Here is a 24366-nt window from a genome sequence, read left to right as displayed (position 1 = left end):
ACAAACTTTCGCTTTTATAATATTAGTAGGATAGTAGGCAGAATATGCTTAATTTATGATGGTCACTTCTAACCTTTGCTTTGTCTCTGTACACGATGTTTTGTTTGAGGGCTGACTGCGGTCATTGATATTCAAATTTTCGGGCCCAATATGCGTTAGTGATAATAGGCGCCATAATTTCACAGACATCTGTTTCACGGATATGTGTGGCAGCATTCCTCAATTTTGGGAGTTAAAATCGACTTGCGTTTATGTGGCCGCTAATTATTTGCTACCCATCTGTTTTGATAAAGATTTTCATTGTATTTTGAAGCTATGATAGTTCGGTTAAAACGCTTGCTGACCGAATATGTACCAAGTTCGAATCTTACTTGTGCCACATGTATTTGTATAACAATATGACTTATCGTAACTTCCTAACTAATACATACGAAAGTTTGTTTGTTTGTTCGTTCGTTCGTTCGTTCGTTCGTTCATTCGTTCATTACCTCTTCACGCTCTATCAACTCAACCAATCTTCTTAAAATGTTTCATACATGTAGCTTGAAGAATGGAGAAGGACATTGGGTACCTTACATCCGAGAAAATTTACGTGGGCAAAGCCGCGGACAAAAGCTAGTAATATATAGGATTCATGAGGAAACCTGCTCACTTTTGACTATATCGTTTTCTAGTGTAATGTACATACGCCTTGATTGCATGGCAATAGATAGTAGTCAGATGCCTTTAGGTCACTTAAATTAATTTGACGTCATTGATAGCAATAACACACTCGATAAGAAAGATTGTATTTCGAGAAAAACGTTAACTTTTGAAATTAGAATCCTAAAATTAATATTTATTAATTTCTTTGGAATAAACAAATAAAAAAACAGCCTACTGTTTTAAGACATTTTTTTTAATCCAACATACTTTACATAACAAGTTATTATATTCTTAATCCTAGTTAGCAATATAATGACGTATGTAATACTCGTACAATAGTACATGGTGTATATCTATATATCTATGTATCGATTGAAGTTAAAATAACATTATTATAAAATGTAAGGTAACATTGTTTGTTTCTTAACTCTTAACGCTGTAACTTCTATAAGATATTAAATTGAAACTTTATTACCAATCGTGGAAATGAAAATCGTAATTTAATTAAAAAATCATATTACCGTATTGTTTTAATGAAACCCTTCTAACACGGATAATAATTGAAGTTTGTGGAAGCAATCCAGCATAATTAAAATTCACTAGAATTACCTCTTTATTAGCTAAGCTATAGATAATTAAGGTGTGATTCCATTGATCCGAAACTTTGCTTAGCGACTACTAATTTTAATTCAAAACTTTTCAATAGTAGATCTTATTATCACTTGTTTCGGTCTTAATATCTAACGCATAACCTCCTAAATACTAACTTCTGTACATCAAAACAAGTTTTATCCTACGACTTTTCGTGATTCGTAGTTTTTTTTTTTTTTCAGATAAAAAACATACAATACAGATCTTTACTTTATGTAATAGCCAGACCACCACAAGACAGTACAGTAGCATTATGTACCGGGATCGAACATAGAAATAACGTTTTATAGAAATGACATTAAAACCAAAAAAAAAAGTTTTTTTTTGTATTTACGTTTAGATAAAAATCGTAGAACAAAAGAGATTACTCTCTATGTACCTTACACGTCTTTGGAAGGTTATGCGTTAGATACCAGTAACCCTGTATAAACAATTGGCCAAGTGTAAATTAATCTCGCGTGGTGAGGGCGTCGTACCTTGTTTATAGCTCAGATACGATTTTGGTCTTTGGGTGACGTTGGTCTGAATAACTAGGGATGCCGACGAACGTGCGAAGTGGAGACGCAAAAGTAGGGAAGCAGATCCTGGGCTCCGACGCTCAACGGCTGAGGAAGGTACCGGGAAATCGCTCCGATGAGAGACAGACATGGTTTTATGAGCCTTTTTTTTACTTTTAAGTTAATGAATCCTAAAAATACTCGTATATATGCTTTAGGAAAGTCGTATCTACGCGTCAATGGATTTAGCCCTTACCCGCAAATGACTACGCTTGTTTACTCCCCCAAAACCGGTCAGATTTCCTTCCCTTTCCACCCTTGTTTTTGTTACGACCCAGTTTCTTTGGTCATCATTCATCAGACCTTTGTTCCCTGATGTATGGATATCTTCGAATCAGAGAATCGCTTAGCATGACCGTTTGTAAAGATGGCGAAAAATAAACAAGATTTGACCTGATTTTCTTAGATACAAGGCGTTTCGATATCACATATATATCTATTTACACTTACTCCATACAACAAATCAACAAATCACACAGATTGAGTTAGACCTAAAGTAAGTTCGAGACAGGAGAGTAACAACTTCGGCGTCGGCGGTTCTTCTTAAATTTGTAATTTAGTTTTGTCAACATGTCATTGTACTTAATTTTTAAGTCTACAACCTCGGTGGCGCAGTGGTAAAGTGCTTGCCTCTTAACCGAGAGGTCCCGGGTTCGATGCCCGGTCGGGTCATGATGGAAAATTATCTTTTTCTGATTGGCCCGGGTCTTGGATGTTTATCTATATATGTATTTGTTATAAAATATAGTATCGTTGAGTTAGTATCCCATAACACAAGTCTCGAACTTACTTTGGGGCTAGCTCAATTTGTGTGATCTGTCCTTATATATTTATTTATTACCATTTATTTATTTCAGTATTTTCTCTTCTGTATTTCTTTTATAGTTATTGTATTGTACGAGTATAGTAACAAATAAAGATTTTCATCCGTCTATCTTATAGTAACCAACATCAAAATTAAACCTTATGGACTGAAATTGAACTTAACTGCTTCAGAATGTCACTGGTCTACCACAATACTGAGCATTACTCTAAACTCGGGCCGCCATAGTCCTCTATATTCATTAACTGCACTGAATTGCTTTGAAACTATAGAATGTCCTAATTGAGCGCTGTCGCATACACAAATGGACAAAAATTTATTGCATAAACTGTAAATGATTGCGATGAAATGTTATCATCGGGAATGATAACAGATTACACAAAATAATCTTGAAGAAAAATCGAGATATACGGGAATGATAACAGATTTTGAAGAAAAATCGAGATTTATGTAACTGTAGTGTTTAAATTGATTATAATCTGTTGCGCGAAAGTTTGTTTGTTTGTTACCTCTTCACGCTCTATCTACTTAACCAATATTGATGAAATTTTGCATACTTATAGTTTGAAGTATAGAGAAGGATATAGGGTGTCTTTCATTTTGGAAATTAACGCGGGCGAGTCCGCGGGTGGAAGCTAGTAATTAAATAAATGTAACTATAATATTAGTCGAGATTCGCGTTTTAAAAGGTTACATTACAAGACATCGGTTTGGTGGGAAGGTATTTATATAACCCTGGCCGATATCCGCTATGGTGACTAGCAAATTAATCTTATCTTTTCAGTTTATTATAAGGCTTTGTATATAATACACAAATAACTGACGTCGGTAGAAAGTCTGCGAAACTGAAGTGGGATTGGGCGGGTCATGTGAGCCGCATGGCGCCGGAAAGATGGTCCAGAAGAGTTACTACCTGGGTCCCGACTAATGGGAAAAGATCGCAAGGCAAGCCGAAGGTGCAATGGTCTGACGAACTGTCGGCTTTCGATAAGGATTGGCAACAACTGTCGAGGAATAGAAGTGGTTGGAAACAAAGAGGGGAGGCTTTTGCCCAGCAGTGGGACCTGAGAGCTACATAAAAAATTCATTTCATTCAAAACTGTTTCAAGTGAATAAACTTCACACGTTCACAGCGAAAAGGGCAAAAAAGTATCACAACAAATTTAAGTAAGACCTTTTCCAAAGCCCTTCCTATTGCAGTCTAAAACAAAGAAAAGGAATCGAAATTAATGGAAAGCCGATACATGAATACGCGTCATAACTCTATTCACAGTTTGCGAAGTAAAATGTTTTCGTCAAGGACGATACAGGAAAAGTTTTCAATGGGCCCGTATAGATACACATCGGGGTATAGAAATAAAGCTTCGTACGTTATTTACGAGAATCCATACTGAATATTTACCTAAGCGAGATTCACACTTTTCGATTCTCACTCGAGATTTTATTATCAAATATGATAATAAAATGTTTTGACGATATTATATTATGTCACTTTTTTGCGTCGCATAATTTCCTAATATCCGAATTTGTCCTAATATTATAGTTTGTTGGGGAATATGTTTGAGCATTAAGTTCACCATTTGTTTATAGGTATGATCTTATTTAGAACAATAAAGTTTAAAATTATAAATAAATAAAAATGACACCCCGTCCGCTGAGAACGTTCGTAGAAATGTCGACAAAATTTGGCGTATTTGACGTACATTGCTGGTTTTCCTTGCGGAAGTAAATAATAAGAATCATAAAAATTACGCAATGTTCGTTTATTCTCGGTATCCGGCATAAGGCCGGATTCGGGGATATACCGATATGTTCTCGGTCAATAACCGCTATATAGACTAAATAAATAAATAATTAAAGTATTTACTCAAAAGTATGATTTATAAATATCACAGAGGCATATGATCTCACACTAGGCTCATTATAACAAAATTAAATTAATCAGTAACGTGGCGCGACGAATATATATAATCCAATCAATAAAATTAAAATAATTACCTTAAAATGAAAATAATAATAATTATACAATTAATTGTTTTCCGATTCTTATACACTATTGGCGAAAATATATTAAATAAAAAATTTCAATTATTGGAATCGTTGCTCGTTTACAAGTTGGCCAAGACTAAGATATTTTGTCAACAATACATTTTCAGCATTTGTGTAGGTCCAAGATGTTAGATGGTCAATTTATGGACTGGCGAATCAATCGCCTTGTCTTCGTAGGTGTGCCCTAAAATAGCTGAATCACCAAATTTTTGTTGCTATAAATGTTCTAGTGCAGTATGTATTAGTAACAGAGTGGTTTCTCTATGCACTCGTTATTCTCCACTTACTTGCAGGTGGCCATGGCTTCGAAAGTTTTCGTGGAAATCCGCTCACGTCCCCCCATAAATTGGGCTAAACCGGGAACATTTGCAGGCATTCACGGATCGCGGTGCGTGGCAAATGAAATGTGTAGTGGGTGTAGTTGCGAATATTTCGCAGAGTTCGCCCCTAGTTCGATATTGATTGTTCTTGTTTATTATAGGCTTCTTTGTGGCTTAGTTTTAGTTTTGGGTGATGACTGATATTTCTTGTATTTAGACAGCGGTGCCATACTACTAATCCAAATTCAAATTCAAATCATTTAATCAGGAATTAGACTAGTAATTTCTCACAAACTACAAACTACACACACACACAACACAACACTTCAGCTCAATCAGTTACTAGATATTTGCTTCAAAATTGATACAATACTAGCTGCGCTCCGGGGCGTTGCTCCCCGGGGAATTTCGGGATAAAAGTATCCTATGAGTTATTTCAGGTTATATTCTACCCGTTCACCAAATTTCATAACAATCCAGTACGCTATATTTGTGTGAAAGGGTAATAAATACACACGCATACTTCTCACTAGGATCTCAGTAGGATACTCTCCGTTTTGTCTTATTAGTGGCGGCACGCAGGTTAAAGTTAACGTCAAAGTTGGTGCAACTCACCCAAAAAAAGTCTGAACCATCCTCGCTGACATATACCAAATATTAATCTTATTTTATCGCAAATCATTCACCCATCACACAGCGCAGATTAAATTGCTTATGTGACGTGTAACAGCTTTATTGGGCTATAAATTTGGGCTATTCTGAAGATATTTTATTAAGAGGCCAAATAAAAGCTTCAAGATCGCCTTGTTGGTCATAAATACAGATTGCTTGCTATCGTGCACCTTTATGTACAAGATAAAATATGACAGAGACATATTTATTTTCTCTCGAGACAAGTACGGGTTTTCATTTTACTTTAACACTACGTAATCGATGCGAAGTGAGACGCAAATAACTAATCACATTGCAGTGTGGTTGTCGTACGTCACAATGGCGCACTGTGATTGGTTAGCTGCGTCTCACTGCGAATCGACTCGATGGTAATATGTAAATAGCAAAGTCGCAGTACGCACGTTACTATGAGATTTAGTGAAAACGTATCGTATATGGATATCGACAACATTTATATGAAAAATCTTCAGTTCCCTTTACGAAAGACAATAGGCTGTATATTTACAAAAATTACAATTTGTTTTCTCTTATGTGTGTTTTCTGGTTACTTCCTCAGTCGTAAAGTGTCTGAGCTGCTTTTTCTACTTGATATACTTCTTATTAGTAACTAACGGCCCGTCCCGTCTTCGCTTGGGTAGAAACATAATAAATTACACCTTAACTTTCCGCAGAAATTACACTATATATTTTTGCAAACCAAATGAAAATCGGTGCTGTTAGTATTTGAGTTTATCGCGAACAGATAGACAGATGCAGCAGAGGACTTTATTACATAATATTTAAGAATAGGTAAGCAACTTATTGTTTGATTTTTGATTCTAGCAACTCTGATTCGACTCTGTCTAACTCGTAAAAGATAAAGACGTGACTGAATCCGCCCGTCAGCTATCTGTAAGTCCTCCGATTCTCAACGAGGGCAAATATTGGGCGTGCAGTGCTCGTCTCTGTGTTTGTTTTCATTGGACTCGCGATACAAGCTCAATGCTTTGTGTTGGCCGTTGAGTGTTGTCCATCTGTATATATAAAAGAAGACACTGAATGACTAATTAACTGACATATTAACATACAGCTGGGTCTGGAAACTTCAAATTTAGCACGTATATTCCTTATGTGGTCTAGAACGTGCACTAAGAAAGGATTTTTGGAAATTCATCCTCTGAGGGGGTAAAAATGGGGTTCAAAGTTTGTATGGGTAAACTAGAAGAGTCCAAATATTTCACTGAAGCGAAAATCATGCGGGTAAAGACGCGGGTAAAAACTAGTTTATCTAGAGCCTTGTTTTTTGAGAGCATCGTTAACCCGAGTCAAAAACTACTTGATATTTTAAAACTTTTAGCGCAACAATATCGAAATACGAACAGTGTGTTCGTTAAGACTCTCTTTCTCAAGAACTAGGCCAATCAGACTTCCCACAAACCTGATTTAGATTTCATTGGCTACCTTACGTCTATTGCAATTTGAGGTTTATCTGGTAAAATGTGCTTTAGTAACAAGATAAATTCCACTGTGCTTTCAAAGTACTGTTACCGAACTATCTATTTAACAATCGATAATTTCATTCAAAAAAGGCCATACTATATCGATAGTACAGCTAGAAAGTTTCGATAGTATGTTTTTTTTACTATCGACCATCGACAGAATTGCTATTTTCTTTATCTATCTCGAAACTCTATCGATAAGCAACAATATTTCAAAAGAAATCCTTCGTTTTATTAGCTCAGTTGCAATTTAAGTCACGCTTGTAAATTAAACTACTGTTTTGTCTCTTTGTTCGATTAATCCCACCTTTAAACCCGCAGGATCAATCGACCTAATATTTTGAATTGGTCGATTGATACCGTTGACAATTTTGATGATTTGTACTGAGTCAACCCAGCGCAGACGCATTGCAAAGTGCATTTGAAGGTCAAATACCTAGCGCCTGTCCTTGTGTCTGCCCTTAGCAGGGCACACTCGGCAGAATACGATAGCTTTGAACAAGACACTTTTTTAACTAATTTAAGACTGATTTTTAGATTGTCTACTTATATTTTTAAAAGCTTTTAAGTTCACAATTAGATGATGATTGCGCGTGACAAAAATTTTGGATACTTTCTCTTTTCATTCAAATTTGTTCAAAAGTTTCGTATAAATTATTTTATTTTATAGCATATTTTATTTAGCGACTATATTAGTACAACGAATGTACAACGAACAACGAACGATTTGCACACTCCAATAATCCGAAAGTATGATAGTACTTTAAACACTAAAATTTTATTTCAGTGTATAAAAACATATTTTATTTTCCGATGCCGATATTGTATATCAAGATAATAAACCAAAATATATGTTTTAAAATTTACGTAAATTAATTTTCGTAATATTTAAAATTTTAAAACATGTAAAACTTTTATGCAACCCAAAATTTAATCCATTTTTGTATAAGATATAAAATTTTATACTATGTTCCATAAAGAAATATTGAAAATCGAACAATAGTGCACCAACATTTCAAAAGTTGATTACTGTGTTAAATTTTATTTTTATTTCAGATGCTTTCAACGGGATTGGGTTTAAAAATATTAAACAGCGATGCGGCAATTTCCCTTATATTTCTTCAACCTGAGTCTTATTTAGATCCAGAAAGACATTTTAACAAGCTTTTATATGACTTGCAACATATGTAAGTATGTAGAATCTTGAAGCAGATATTTATATATAATATGGCACGAGTAGTATTCGAACCCTAGACCTTGGATCACAATCGCTTCATTCATCACAATCCTAATACTAACTACTTAATATTATAAATGCGAAAATAAGCACGCTCTTCACGCTTTATGTATTAAACCGATCTTCTTGAAATTTTTCATATACATAGTTTTAAGTACATAGTACCTTTCATCCCGGAAAAATCCATATTCCAGTGAGAAATTCACGGACAATTTTCAATACTTTTATTGGAAATACAATTTTTATTTTATTTATTCATTCAAATTTTGACATTTTTAATAATGATGTAAATTCGTCCTCCTAATTTTTAATATATGTATAAGACACATATTTGTTAATCCTTGGAGAAAAGGTTGCGGTGAAGTTTGTTGCGGCGCTTCTTCTACACCTGCGCTTTGGAAGCCGGCAGTAGACTTAGTTTAAGTAATTTTTTGACCTCAATAACTGATGTATATCATCCTAAATTGAATAAAGAATTTTGAATTTGAATTTGAGTTCCATATTGTTAAAGTAGCCACCAAAATATCAACCCAACGCTTTCCTACTAAAGGGATATCACAGATAAGCTGACACGTATCAAGATAATAACTGAACCTTTTTTCCGTCTCTTTCCTACATATTACTATTCTCTTTTGATAATGTATCGATATGTTTCTTATTTCTTCCCTACGTATTACCCGGAACCGGGTGTCATGACTGTCACACAAAAATGAGATATAAATCTCTTTATGTCAAGAATAAGGGTGGGGCAACCTTTCCTAAAATATATATTAAACTAGCGAATCCGGCTTTCACTAGTGTGAAACCATAACAAATTAATGTGCGTGTTGTCTGAGGGCCCACTTCTTGAAATTCTATAAATTGGGATTCAGTGAGAACTCCAGAAGAATTGTGAAAGTTGGAATTAGATTTTGTGAAAGCCAAATAACCGAGTTACGATGTTTTAAGTACCGAAGAATCACACCGTATATCGGTGAACATCGTACAAAAGTCAAAAGGTTTGGAATTTATCGCGTTCATACAAACAGAAGCGACAGGGGGACTTCTTTGTAATAATATAATGATTTTAGGTCCCGGGTTCTATCCCCGGTCGGGTAATGATGGAAAATGATAATTTTCTGATTGGCCCGGGCCATGGATGTTTATCTATATAATGTATTTGTTATAAAATATAGTATCGTTGAGTTAATATCCCATAACACAAGTCTAGAACTTACTTTGGGGCTAGCTTAATCTGTGTAATTTGTCCTTATCCTTTTTATTTATTTTTGTCAAGTGGGAATCGATTCGCACCTGGAACCTTTCAACTATAGGCGAGCCCCTAATCACTAGAACATCATAGTTTTTATATTCTAAAAAAATATCTTCATACTTCCCCCTAAATTACAAAATATTAATATAATTTTATTAATAGTTCCAAAAATCCTAGCGTGTGGTCCCGCCCTAAAATAAAATCACTCCTTGTCTTTTCGGTATGCTTATTAGTTGCCAAAGCTTTACATAGCTTTGACAGTTGATAGCTAACATTGCCAAAGAGGGTAATAATATCAGAGACGAGTTTTCAAAATTTTAAAGTTTGTTTTTACGCGTATCTCCGTGGCTTCATAGCCGTATGCGCATTCAAGAACACATACAAATTAAAGACGGACAGATAATTATTTTTCATCTTTATTAGTACTATACAATTATGTATTATTATGTAAACGCTATAATATACTTATCAAGACCTACATTTGTTAATTGACGTCTTTGAACAAAAGGCGAAGTTATTGCATCGCTACAGCAGTAGACGTTTTAAGTAATTTTTTGACATCAATAAGTGTTGTAAGTACTAGTTGAATAAAAAATTAATTTGATTGATGGCGAACCCTGTCGTAGACCAGCTTAATATGAACCGCGGTGAAAATTCTTCATTCCCGCTTTTGTATATAGATAAGAATACTCTCTTAAGTATCCGTATTTTTGGTTGCGTCAACTGTGACGTCCACGTATCATAATATAGTACTTTTGAAACGGGTGGGTGCTCGAAAGGTCCCAGGTTCGAATCCTACTCGGGTCAGGTGAGTTTGTATACCAATCTGACTCATGTATGATAGTTTTCATAGAACAACTGTGATTTTTATGATAATTTACACAAATGGTAATGTCAATAAAAAAATTTACTATCAGTTAACTTTGACGTTAACTTTAAAATGCGCGCTGCCGCTGATTAGATAAAAATGGCGGACTTTTCATATTTCTGCGCAGTTTAAAGTTAACAGATACAAACCACTCGAATATTGTACTATATCGAGTGTGTTATTGCTAATACTGGTGTCGGATTTAATTCAAGTCGCCTAAAGGCATTTGACATGACTTTTACTTACCTCCATCTAGTGGCAGGTAGTCTCATACACACTAGTGAACTAAACTGTCAACCAGTGTGCAGGTTTCCTCACGATATTATTGTTTCACTCAAAGCAAGTTGTGGTTTATGAAAACTACTAAATGAGTCAGATTGGTATACAAATTCATATGGCACGAGTAGGATACGAAACTGAGACCGTTTGGTCCACAGGTCTTTAACCATTACACCACCACCGCTTCCAATATAGTACTGGCCGTAATGGTGATTTCATTCTAAAATTACTTTAGTTTCGTTTCTTGGAATACCTTTAATACAGTCTGAATAGATAAACAATACTCATCATATCCCTTTGTAGGATTTCAAAAGCGCATTGTCTATGCAAATAATGTAGTTTGTACAAATATTGTTCTATTTGATGTTAGAACATGAATGAAATCTGTTTGATGAAGCGTATGTTAGCTTAATGGCTCGTTTGAATTGAAATAAAGAGCGATTTCATGATTGCATTCTTTCGGATGAATGAGGAATGACATCCATACGTATTTAGGGTGAGTTGCACCAGTCGAGTTTGACACTAACTTTAACCTGCGCGCCGGCTGTCGTTTAGGTAAAATGTTGTACTTTTCGTTTTTCAGCACATGTTAAAGTTAACGTCAAAGTTGACTGACGCAACTGGGAAAATGTTCCACGACACCAGCTTACCAATACTTAATGAACTTTTCTACAATTTTAATTAAATATTTCTTATATGTCGCTCGCTTCGCTCTGATTTTGACCTTTTGTTGGGTTTCAATCAATCAATTTACTTTGAAATATATTCACTATATGCATACAAACGTAAATTATATCAAAACATGTTTTTGTATCACCTTAGAATATGCCAATAGAAAATGAAAACATTGTATAAACCGATCTGTGGGCATTTGAACAGAGAAAAAAATACAATCCAACGCTGTTCAAATGAGTTTCTTTCGGCATTTCTTCTCAGCAGTGGCCGTTACGAAATGTTAGTCATTTGTAGCTTTGGAATAATGCACCAATTGGTCATATTTACCAATCATAATAACGCATGAAAAATGAAGCTACTTGGAGAAACCAAACTCTGCATAGCAAGAGGAAGCAGGTAAATTTTGCAAGAATTGATAAAAGACAAATAGGCACCACTATTTGTCTCTTATCAATTCTTGCAAGTTTTACTTTTATATTAAGAGGTTAGACTTATATATTATGGGCAGGTGTAGCTTGTAAAATGACAGACTTCCAAGTCTTCCTTTAACTCCGATTTCTAGACAATTATTCAGTTTCATGGCTCGCACAGAAACGTATTTTTCCTGACGCAGACTGACAGAAGTTAAGACGTAAAACATTTTATATCTTGTAGAGGTAACAATAAAATCGCTGATAAAGTTTTATCTGTACCAAGAATCGGGAGTAATGTTTTTGGCACGATAAAAACCAGGCTGACAGTTTTACGGTAAATATTCCTTTTTTTATCGGATTACGCTGGTTCGTTGACCGTGTTATTTTTTCTGCAGATCGACATAAATCAGTAACTAAGATACTTGTAAATTACCTAACTTTTAATATTTGTAGGTAATACATTTACTACCGATTTTTTGTCTTCTTTTCAGAGGCTTCGCTCCTGTTCGAATTTCGGGATAAAAAGTACCCTACGTGTTATTCCAGGTTATATCCTACTCGTTTACCAAATTTCATAATAATCCGTCTAGTGGTTTTCGCGTGAAATAGTAACGAACATCCCCACAGACATTCGCATTCATAATATTACTAGAATTTATGTGATTGCCTTTGATATATAAAAGGAATATTCTACGAAGGCAACACTTCGAGGCGTTTCGTAATATTTTCAAATATGAGTTGGCAACATGGGAATGTGAATGGGAACTAGTGGGAACTAGTCAAATCACAACTTTAATACATTCTAATGTCAATTTTTTTAATATAATATAGCTTGTATGACAAAGATGTGTTATGACGTCACGATTTTTAGTGTCAAAATGCGTTTATTATATTATACTTTAATGAGAGCAAACAATAGTAAATTACGTGATCAATAAAACTGATTAATTACAGTGACGAGTTAATTATCATGTTTGTATACTTAAATACCTTCAAAGATTTTCTTTTTTACCTAGTCGAACAGCCAATTAAAATCCACCACAGATAATGCTTCTATTAAATGCAAGAATTAGATTTCCTGCCTCAAAATTATGGATAGACAATTTCAAAAATATACTGATACATTCTGAACATCCAAAAGTTATAAACATCTCATAAGGTGCAAAAAAATGACAGAACAAATAAACTCACATACAAATAAATGAATCTTGTAAACATACACTCCTTTTTTTGGGCAGTCATGTCAAAAGCGTAATTTTATAAACTTACAACGGCGTACGTTGTAAGTATATACAATTACGCTTTTTACATAGACAATCTATACTATATGTATAATCTATTATAAAGACGTAAGTGTTTGTGAGTTTGTAATGTTTGAGGCGGGTAATCTCCGAAACTATAGAACTAGATTTCAAAAAATCTTTCACCATTAGAAAGGTACATTATCCAAGATTGCAAAAGGCTAAATTTTATCTCAAAATTCCCATCGGAGCGAAGCTCGGGAAACATCTAGTTGTCTATAAGTTTATTTGTTAGACAAATTAAAAAATCCCACGTCTTTCAATATTCGAACTATTATATATTTTGAACGGCTGAACCCCAATTTTGATCAAACATACCTAAGAACCACCGCATACAAATTTCTTATAAAAAAAACCGCATCCAAATCGGTACACACGTATATGAGCTACGGTGGCACACACACAGACAGACAGACACACTTAGCGGTCAAACTTATAACATCCCTATTTTTGCGTCGGGGGTTTAAAATGGACATCTCCAACGGTATCAATGTCGGAGTCAAATAATAAACGAACAAAAAGATATATTTTTCTGCTTTTGACATGTGCATCGACCCGTGAAGTTTTTCATTCTGCTGCTGCGGTCTGGTCCCAAGAAATTGAATCGATACTCGTATTACGTAAACGTGCCACGATAATATATAGATAAACTGAAAATCAGTATATTTGCTCCTAGAGTAATAACATCACTGAGTTGTGGCCTGTTTAGATTACTGCAGCACACACACACACATAGTCACTTTTTGTACTTACCCACGTTTTATTTTTATTTTATCTTAATTTTCTTTTTTGGTTATTATGTGTGTGTCTGTAGTTTTTTTTAATAAACGTATTTCCATTCTATTCTATAATTAAAATAGAAATCCGATTAACCTCCAAAAAATGTGAATATAGATATAATAATACCGAGAAATAATTTCATAATAATACAATTACATAATTTAATTTGGGGATAATCTGAAAAATGTCGCGAACCATTCGTAAAGCTGCGATTTTTTAATAGTAATAGAAACAAAACGACTTTTAACAAATAACATTTTAAACCATGCAAAGCCGTGGTTATTAACTAATCAATTTTATATAAAGCAGGGATTAAGATTAATTTTGACTATTATTGTCTTTAGCGATTTGGCTGCACTCCATATTCTGCTCCATTCCATGCAAGGAATATATAATACTTCAAAAGATTTATGTAATTGTATGAACCTGTTATTGTTGTAAATAATTACATAACTAGCTAATAATATTAACATAATATAATATGGTTTCATGTAACTAAGACCGATCAAATTATACAAATTAACAAGCATGTTCCTGACGTCTTTTTGTGTCGGGGGTTAAAAATGAGGTTTCATTATATCTAAAGGGTTTCATTTTGCACGCGTCACCCAGGTGTCCCTTAAAATAGCCACCCTTCGGCCAAAACTCAGCTACCGTGAAGGTCACAAACCTAATTGTTTGTTAAGTAACATACCATAGCGTTATGTGTGCAAAATTTCAGCAGATCACGTACGAACATTTTGAAATTACGGCATAAAAATGCGCTTTTATTCGTGCTGTAACTGTCTAACGAGAGATAGTCTCGAGACAGACAGACAGACATAAGCGAGAAATAAGCGCAAATAACACACAATGAGTTGGCCCCAAAGTAAGTTCGGGACTTGTGTTATGGGATTCTAACTGAACGATACTATATTTTACAACAAATACATTATATAGATAAACATCCAAGACCCCGGGCCAATCAGAAAAAGATCATTTTCCATCATTACCCAACCGGGGCTCGAACCCGGGAACTAAATCATTATATTGTCGCTTTTGTTTGTATGAACGTGATAAACTCCAAGCCTTTTGACTGAATTTGGTGTTCACCGATAGACAGTGTGTCATTACTGAGAAAGTTTAGGTTGAGGGCCCTTCTTAAAACATCGTGACTCACTTATTTGGTTTTCACAGAATCTAATTCCAACTTTCACTACTTTATTATTCTACTAGTATTATAAATGCGAATGTTTGTCAGGATGTATTTGTATATATTTGTTACTCTTTCACGTAAATCTGCTGGACGGATTTTTATGAAATTTGGTACCTACACGGGTAGAATATAAGACCTATATTTATAGAAATATAAGACCTATATTTGTTAATTGACGTCCTTGGAGAAAAGGCTGCGGTGAAGTTTGTTGCGCCGCTTCTTCTTCACCTGCGCTTTGGAAGCCGGCAGTAGACTTAGTTTAAGTAATTTTTCTGACGTCAATAAGTGATGTATATCATCCTAAATTGAATAAAGAATTTTGAATTTGAATTTGAAAGAATATAACCTATAATAACACTTTTTTATAATTTTAATATACCTATATCAACTTATCAACTTCGTTTTGGTATCAAAAAATCGAGCCATGTTCATAATAATTTCAATAAAATAAGTTAAGAAAACTCTGAAAATTTCAATATCCGAAAGATATACATATATATTTTATAATATACCATAGCACATGTTTTTACAACCTGAAATACAACAGGTTCAACAGCTTTGGAGTTTGTGATATTTCAGTAATTGATTATATACAAAGCAAATGAAATGACACGAGCATATTAACCCTTGTTGCGGAAATACCTCTAGATTTAAATATTCAGATTGCTTTTCCAGTAAAAAGTGCCCTCGATATTCCGAGTATTGGTTTCCGATTATGCTCTTTGTCTTTTACAGGAGATGGTCGTTAGTAAGCTAGGTATTTGAATAATTTATTTTTAACCCAATAAAATGGGGTCATAAAGCCTTATTTTTCACCCCGACGCAAAAAGAGGGGTGTTATAAGTTTAACATGTCTGTCTGTGTATCTGTCTGTGTCATCATAGCTCCCAAACGGATGAACCTATTTTCGTTTAGTTTTTCTTTGTGTCATAAATAATTTTAACCCGAGTATTCTTAGCCATGGTTCATGAAAATCGGTTCAGCCGTACAAAAGTTGTAGCGAAATGAATATAAAAAGTCGGGGGTTTTTTAATTTGTCTAATAAATAAACTTTGAATTTGAATGATTTTATAAAAAACATAATAAAACACATACACATTTTTAAACTAAATATTCGGTTTCGGTATTCGGTCCACGAGACATATTTATTATTCACTAGATGTTGCCCGGGGCTTCGCTCCAGTATGAATTTTGAGATACAATATAGCCTATAGCAATCTTGGATAACGTACCTTCCTAATGGTCAATTTTAACAGATTTGAAATCAGTTCAATAGTTTCGAAGATTACCCGCCTTAATATATAAAGTCACAAACACTTATCTCTTTATAATAATAGGTAGTATAGATTTCGTCGTTGTGATTATTAGAGAAAATAATTCTTGAGATTATAATTTTTAAAATATGGGAATGATTTATGGATAGAAATAAATAATTCTAAAAAAAAAATAATGATTAGAAAGAGAGAGAAGTAGATTGAGATCATGTTTTATTCTGTTACAAAATCACACAATATCACTGAACGGATTCTAATGAAAAGGATGGACATTCTTCTACGAAAGTAAAGCAGCGAATCACATATTTTTCTAAGCGTAAAAAATATCTTATCCGCTCGAATCTAATATTATTTGAATTAAGCAAATAATTCAAATAATATTAGACAGTCTATAAAACCCGATTACATCAAGAATCAAGACCTTAATTGTAAAGCCCAAATCACATTGTTTTCCTGACAGATATTTCAAATAATAAAACCTCTTGTTTGTCGACGGAAAATTCCAAAAATATTTCAATCTACACCCGTTTAATTTTTAATTTAAATAGGATATGATCTGGATGAAGCCGTTGGGTTTTTTGGGTTATTCACGGCGAGACCACACGAAACTGGATAAATGATACTATATACAGTCTCACGTCTTTAATATTACCAGTCGACGATCTCGACTGCTACAATGGAGGTCCGTGGATCGAACTCCGGTCGAGTCATGATGGAAAATGATCTTTTTCAGATTGACCTGGGTCTTGGATGATGACGTACATAATGTTATAGAAATATAAGACCTATATTTGTTAATTGACGTCCTTGGAGAAAAGGCTGCGGTGAAGTTTGTTGCGCCGCTTCTTCTTCACTTGCGCTTTGGAAGCCGGCAGTAGACTTAGTTTAAGTTTTTTTTTTTTTGACGTCAATAAGTGATGTATATCATCCTAAATTGAATAAAGAATTTTGAATTTGAATTTGAAATTGAAAGAATAACTTTTTAAAAATTTTAATATACCTATATCAACTTATCACCTTATTTTTGGTTTCAAAAAATCGAGCCATGTTGATAATAATTTTAATAAAATAAGTTAAGAAAACTCTGAAAATTTCAATATCCGAAAGATATACATATATATTTTATAATATACCATAGCACATGTTTTTACAACCTGAAATACAACAGGTTCAACAGCTTTGGAGTTTGTGATATTTCAGTAATTGATCATATACAAAGCAAATGAAATGACACGAGCATATTAACCCTTGTTGCGGAAATATCTCTAGATTTAAATATTCAGATTGCTTTTCCAGTAAAAAGTGCCCTCGATATTCCGAGTATTGGTTTCCGATTATGCTCTTTGTCTTTTACAGGAGATGGTCGTTAGTAAGCTAGGTATTTGAATAATTTATTTTTAACCCAATAAAATGGGGTCATAAAGCCTTATTTTTCACCCCGACGCAAAAAGAGGGGTGTTATAAGTTTAACATGTCTGTCTGTGTATCTGTCTGTGTCATCATAGCTCCCAAACGGATGAACCTATTTTCGTTTAGTTTTTCTTTGTGTCATAAATAATTTTAACCCGAGTATTCTTAGCCATGGTTCATGAAAATCGGTTCAGCCGTACAAAAGTTGTAGCGAAATGAATATAAAAAGTCGGGGGTTTTTTAATTTGTCTAATAAATAAACTTTGAATTTGAATGATTTTATAAAAAACATAATAAAACACATACACATTTTTAAACTAAATATTCGGTTTCGGTATTCGGTCCACGAGACATATTTATTATTCACTAGATGTTGCCCGGGGCTTCGCTCCAGTATGAATTTTGAGATACAATATAGCCTATAGCAATCTTGGATAACGTACCTTCCTAATGGTCAATTTTAACAGATTTGAAATCAGTTCAATAGTTTCGAAGATTACCCGCCTTAATATATAAAGTCACAAACACTTATCTCTTTATAATAATAGGTAGTATAGATTTCGTCGTTGTGATTATTAGAGAAAATAATTCTTGAGATTATAATTTTTAAAATATGGGAATGATTTATGGATAGAAATAAATAATTCTAAAAAAAAAATAATGATTAGAAAGAGAGAGAAGTAGATTGAGATCATGTTTTATTCTGTTACAAAATCACACAATATCACTGAACGGATTCTAATGAAAAGGATGGACATTCTTCTACGAAAGTAAAGCAGCGAATCACATATTTTTCTAAGCGTAAAAAATATCTTATCCGCTCGAATCTAATATTATTTGAATTAAGCAAATAATTCAAATAATATTAGACAGTCTATAAAACCCGATTACATCAAGAATCAAGACCTTAATTGTAAAGCCCAAATCACATTGTTTTCCTGACAGATATTTCAAATAATAAAACCTCTTGTTTGTCGACGGAAAATTCCAAAAATATTTCAATCTACACCCGTTTAATTTTTAATTTAAATAGGATATGATCTGGATGAAGCCGTTGGGTTTTTTGGGTTATTCACGGCGAGACCACACGAAACTGGATAAATGATACTATATACAGTCTCACGTCTTTAATATTACCAGTCGACGATCTCGACTGCTACAATGGAGGTCCGTGGATCGAACTCCGGTCGAGTCATGATGGAAAATGATCTTTTTCAGATTGACCTGGGTCTTGGATGATGACGTACATAATGTTATAGAATATAGTAAAATTGATTATACCATAACATAAACCTCAAACAATCTGTGTGAATTATCCCTTTATAGTTTAGATAGAGTTGTGATACTATTATGCCACTTGTGACCTTAGTTGGAGTTGCGAATTTTTGTGCTAACCTCTAAAAACCGAAATTTAATTTAATCGAAAATTAATACACTCACCATGTGAACACACACCATTTTTTATGGTACAGTCGACAGAAGATACAACGTATGTTTCTAAATGTGGTATAAGAAATAGATAACATATTCTCAGACCCATTGAACTATACATATACAATTTCATCAAAATCGGTCTAGCTTAACAAGTATTATGGTTGCAAATCTGACATGAGAATTGTGACACGAGAATTCAATAAATCAGACAGAATATCATAAACACACATATTATACATAGGTAGAAGTATACCAATGGTGTGATTTTATGAAAAAATCAATTGACCACACGATCTCATACAGAATAACCCGGTTTTTTATTGGGGTATTTATTAACGTGGATTGATGTCGACGGGTCAGGATGTTGTATGTACACTGGTCGTTAGGTAGACCTTTTTGGTTTTATTGAAAGGTTAAAGACTCGTTGTACACGTTGAATTAGTAAATGGTCATTTATTTCGGAATTTCTCTAAAATCTCTGTATTTTGATAGCATATTTTTTTAATTATAATTTTATGAAAAATCATAGTACATAATACGAAGACTTAAAGTTGATGGGATGACTTCATTTTCATAAAATATAACATTATACTAACAAACTCAACCAACATGAAAAATACAAATTTGTCACAACTTTATAAAAGTAATATTTAATGTAGCTGTCGAACAAACATATCTTATTTGCGTACATTTTAGCATGTTCTAACGTCACTTGTTCGTGTCACTTACGGAGTGTTTGGACGAGTTAAAAACTATACGAATTTATTTTTGTCAAAATAAAAATCAATTATTCAGAAATTGGGCTTTCACAGTTACTTTTTCACATAATATTCTAAATTAAATGATATTTACCAAAGCTACAAACGTACAAACTACTAGCATATCGGAACGACCACTGCTGAGAAGAAATGCCGAAAGAAACTCATTGAACCAGTGTTGGTCCCTATCAGGCCGGAAGGGATGAATGAAGGATGGATGAATGGATGCCATTTTTTAAATATAATTTTATGTATCATTTTTTATCAGTCATATATTTGAAGTTATTATCATTGCCACAGTAATTTTACTGGTGTTTCTATTAATATAAGGGCGATTCATTTCAATAGTCATCAAAATAAATATTTGTCAATATTGTTGTCTTATCTGATATTTACTTTGTAATAAATCGATCAACTGGAACACATTTTTTCCAGTAAGTAACTGAAAACACTACATTGGGAAAAAAATTACATGCGATTCTAAAATTGAATTACAATGTTACAAACCTTATCGTGACGCAACGGAAGAACGCGGTTCACTTGATGTTACAAAATTTATTCAATGAAAAATATAGTATTGGATTGAGTGAAAATTAATCATAGCCCAAAATTTTAAAGCCGTAGACAACTAAGTAGATTATTATACTCTGAAAGAATGAATTAGGCCAAATGATCTCTCGAATACAATTCTCTATATTTTGATGGATTTTAATTAATATTCTAACTGAGTTTGTAGTATATTCAGGTTATATGTATAAACTATTATATATATATATATTTCAATCAATAAATTTCAACACTAGGTTCTTGTCGATGGAGTATGTAACAGCGTAGAATAGACTATTGTCCATTCTACGCTGTTACATTCCATAGATTTTACCTCCCTATAAGACATGAGCTGTGCCTCGTCATTAATTACGTCTATAAATCTTGACTTTCTTTTCCCTCATCTAGCCTCTAGTATCTGCATTTGATAATACTTTTTTTTATAGCCTGTATTTTGTGTCCCACTGCTGGGTGAAGGCCTCCCCTTCTGTCTTCCAAAGGTCTCTATACTGAGCCATTTCATAATTCTAAAATACATTAAGGTCTCATTCAAAAATACCGGATTGTACAAATTCAAATCATTTATTCAGAAATTTGACTTTCACAGGCACTTTTTCACGTCAATTTTTATATTAAATAGTAATTTCTTACAAGCAACAAACTACAAAATTTAAATAAACATATTAAGTTAACCCCAAAGTTACTTCAAGGTGGGATACCAATTCAACGATACAATATTTTAGATCAAAACATATATATTAATCAAAGATCAAAATATCAAGAGCATGAATTATAAAATGAAATGTTACCACACAAATTCTTAATGTTTAAAAGCCTTGAATTTCTATAGGCAGTCAAATTCCAGGAGTAAAATGGATTAATTTCCTGAATGTCCTCTCCGGAAATCGAAAGTGCATGTATAAGAGACGAGTTCGTACAGATTGCAGCGACTGCTCTTCATACACTTCGTACAAAGAAAAATAAGATTTTTTTTTTGTCTAAATTTACGTTAGTTTAATTTCATATCAGTCAATATTTTTATGAACTCTATTTTTCGTATAAGGAAAGTGCGAGACAACAAATTAAAAATTGTTTAATTTGTATTACAATAAAAATTGTAAAAAAAAAATATTTTTTTTAAATTAATTTCTTGTATAATATTTTTTATTTAAAAGACAAACTCTTTGATTACAATTTATATAATTTTGAATATTTTTTATTTATTTACTATTACAAATTAACCTACCATTTTTGTTATGTTCTGTTCAAATCAATCTACTCTTCTAACTTCTGTACTAATCTCGTTTTCTCTGGAGAATTTTCTCCATTTTCTTCTATTTATCTATATCTATCATTAGACTACCGACTCTAAAAATTGTTGGATCAATTTCGTACACTCAACCCTTCAAAGCATTTAGCATAAAACATAAAGGTTAAAATACGCAATCATATTTTTTTTAAAGTATATAATTATAATTTGAGTGTTATCCTACGCAATATTTTTCGAAATCACTTAAGTCCAAATGAGAGCCACTCGATAACGATGGAATAAAAATTCATAACTTTTTAGTGATTTCTATTCGATTTATGTCATTTTAGACATCATTATTTGATGATAAAATATAATGTAGTCCCATTTAATCAAAAGTATTTATTATGTAGCTTCTAATAAAGAAAACAAGTGCAAAAGATTTAATTAAATATTTTAAATTCTATACTTTGACCGATCGAAACTTATTTTTTCATACGTATAATTTTTCTCTCTATATTTAATGAATAGTTGAATAATTTCATTGTAGAAAATCGTTAATGTTTATAATTTCAATAAACATCCAAACTTAATTTTATCTTACCTCATAAATATATCCTTTAACATTTATCTAGTTATTTCTTCCCAAACTCTAACTTCCACTTAAAAAGTATTAAAACAAAACACTTCACTACGAAAAATCCAAGTTTACCCGATCACAATGAAAAAACTTTACTAATAACGTTTTGTAATTACTCCTATACTGGTAACACTTAACATATCAACACGCGAATTCACAATACGCCAAACAGCTTCACTGACGCACGTCACCCGCCCACGGAACCCAGAGCAAAACTAACGTACGCAGTATCGCCAGGGTTGAGAGTGACTATGTGTGCGTGTGCCAACCCTATTCCTAAACGAACGTATTTACACAGTAATGGCGGTGTGTGAGTGATTTAGACGGGGATGTCTGTGATTTTGCGCAATCGAGATACAGTATTGCGCGTGTAGTTGTGTCCGAACACCTAGGGTTGTCGACGTGTGAGTCACCGGGACGGTCCTACGGAATTTCAGGGCGCATGCTCGAAATCTGAAAAATCGTGTTTGGCGCTATTTAAATACTTATGTGAGAGTAGAGATTATAAATCCGATGTGTTGACGACAAAAGAGGTAATTTACCAAATGGGTTTTTCATTATTTTTTTTTTTATGATTTCCCCTGTTTCGGTGGAGGGACTTTTTGTATTGGCGTATCCAGAAATTCGCTGGCATTTTGTTAGATCTTGCTTTTTGTGTTTTATGAATGGGTTTTTTATTAACATCACGTGATTTTTCCTTTGTACCTTCAGGCAATTGATAAATAAAATGTCTCAAATGATTTCCACTTTGAAGGTACATTTAAAAAATTATGTCATTATATGAATTGTTAAATGTGAGTTATCATTTTAGTCTAAAATTAAATTACATAATGACAGGTTATGTCAAATTATCAGATAAATGCATATCGAAGTTAAATTTTTGCACTTTGGGCAATTAAAATTTTATCACATTTGATACAGTGTTGATACTAACTATGGTTCAAGTTTTAACTCCATATTATCCACTCACGACAAGCCATAACGTGCGAACACTTTATGGCGGCACTAACTACCTCTAATCATAAAGTATCTAAACAACAGAGTCACAGTTACATTCATCTGTTCACTTTTCGCGTTCCATACTCAAAGGGTAACACGAAACCTCATTACTTGGCTCCGTATATCTGTCCGTCTGTCGCCAGACTGTACTGCATCTTATGACACGTGATAGACAGATGAAATTTCACAGATAATGTATTTCAGTTGCCGCTATGACAACAAATACTAAAACTCTGAATAATACAAATATTTAAAGAGGTAAAAAATAAGATATTAGAATATAACAAATACTGAAAAGGGTAACAAACGAGATTTTTTTGCCGTTTTCATATAAACGCAACTCTTCGAGCTCGAGTCCGACTCGTACTTAGCCGCTTATATTATTACAAAAATACACGTGTTCATCTTCGTTGCATTGCAAAAATTAATTGCTGTTTAAGCAACATTGAAATATTATATTTCAATTTAATTTGGTAATGGACAACCCGCAATAAATAATTGTACATTATATTTAAATTGATGGAACTGAAATTAACTCATTAAACAGTTAATAAACAAACACACACCATGATATGTGGTGTATAATGTGTCATACACAATTTTTCCAATGTACCACTCAACCAGTTATTAAAATAGTTTACCTATCAAATTTCAGTCATCGTGAACGTTATTACATGTTACCCAAGTTCAATCAACAATCACGTAATTACATTTTCCTGATGCTCTCATGACTGTTCCAGCTATTGTGATAATGATTTGTCTCTGTCAGTTATCCTCCTGTGTGGTCTATCCAAGGATCTTGAAATTAGTAGCTGGGTTCGCTTAACGAGGTCCCAAAGTGTTTAGTGTCTAGTATCTCAC

The 24366-nt window shown here is 33.3% G+C and overlaps 1 protein-coding gene across 1 annotated transcript in view; it reads right to left on the bottom strand.

Moving 5' to 3' along the window:
* Nucleotides 1-22550, bottom strand: part of LOC128680889 (zwei Ig domain protein zig-8-like) — a 113905-nt gene extending 91355 nt beyond the window's left edge. Inside the window, exon 1 of the mRNA XM_053764366.1 lies at nucleotides 22471-22550. The gene's annotated coding sequence lies outside the window, so the exon portion shown is untranslated. The remainder of the gene's footprint in view (nucleotides 1-22470) is intronic.
* Nucleotides 22551-24366: the final 1816 nt, after the last annotated feature.

Source organism: Plodia interpunctella, chromosome 25 (assembly GCF_027563975.2).
Source record: "Plodia interpunctella isolate USDA-ARS_2022_Savannah chromosome 25, ilPloInte3.2, whole genome shotgun sequence".
NCBI lineage: Eukaryota > Metazoa > Arthropoda > Insecta > Lepidoptera > Pyralidae > Plodia > Plodia interpunctella.
Note: the sequence above shows the minus strand (reverse complement) of the source record. Positions and strands in the feature narration are given on the sequence as shown.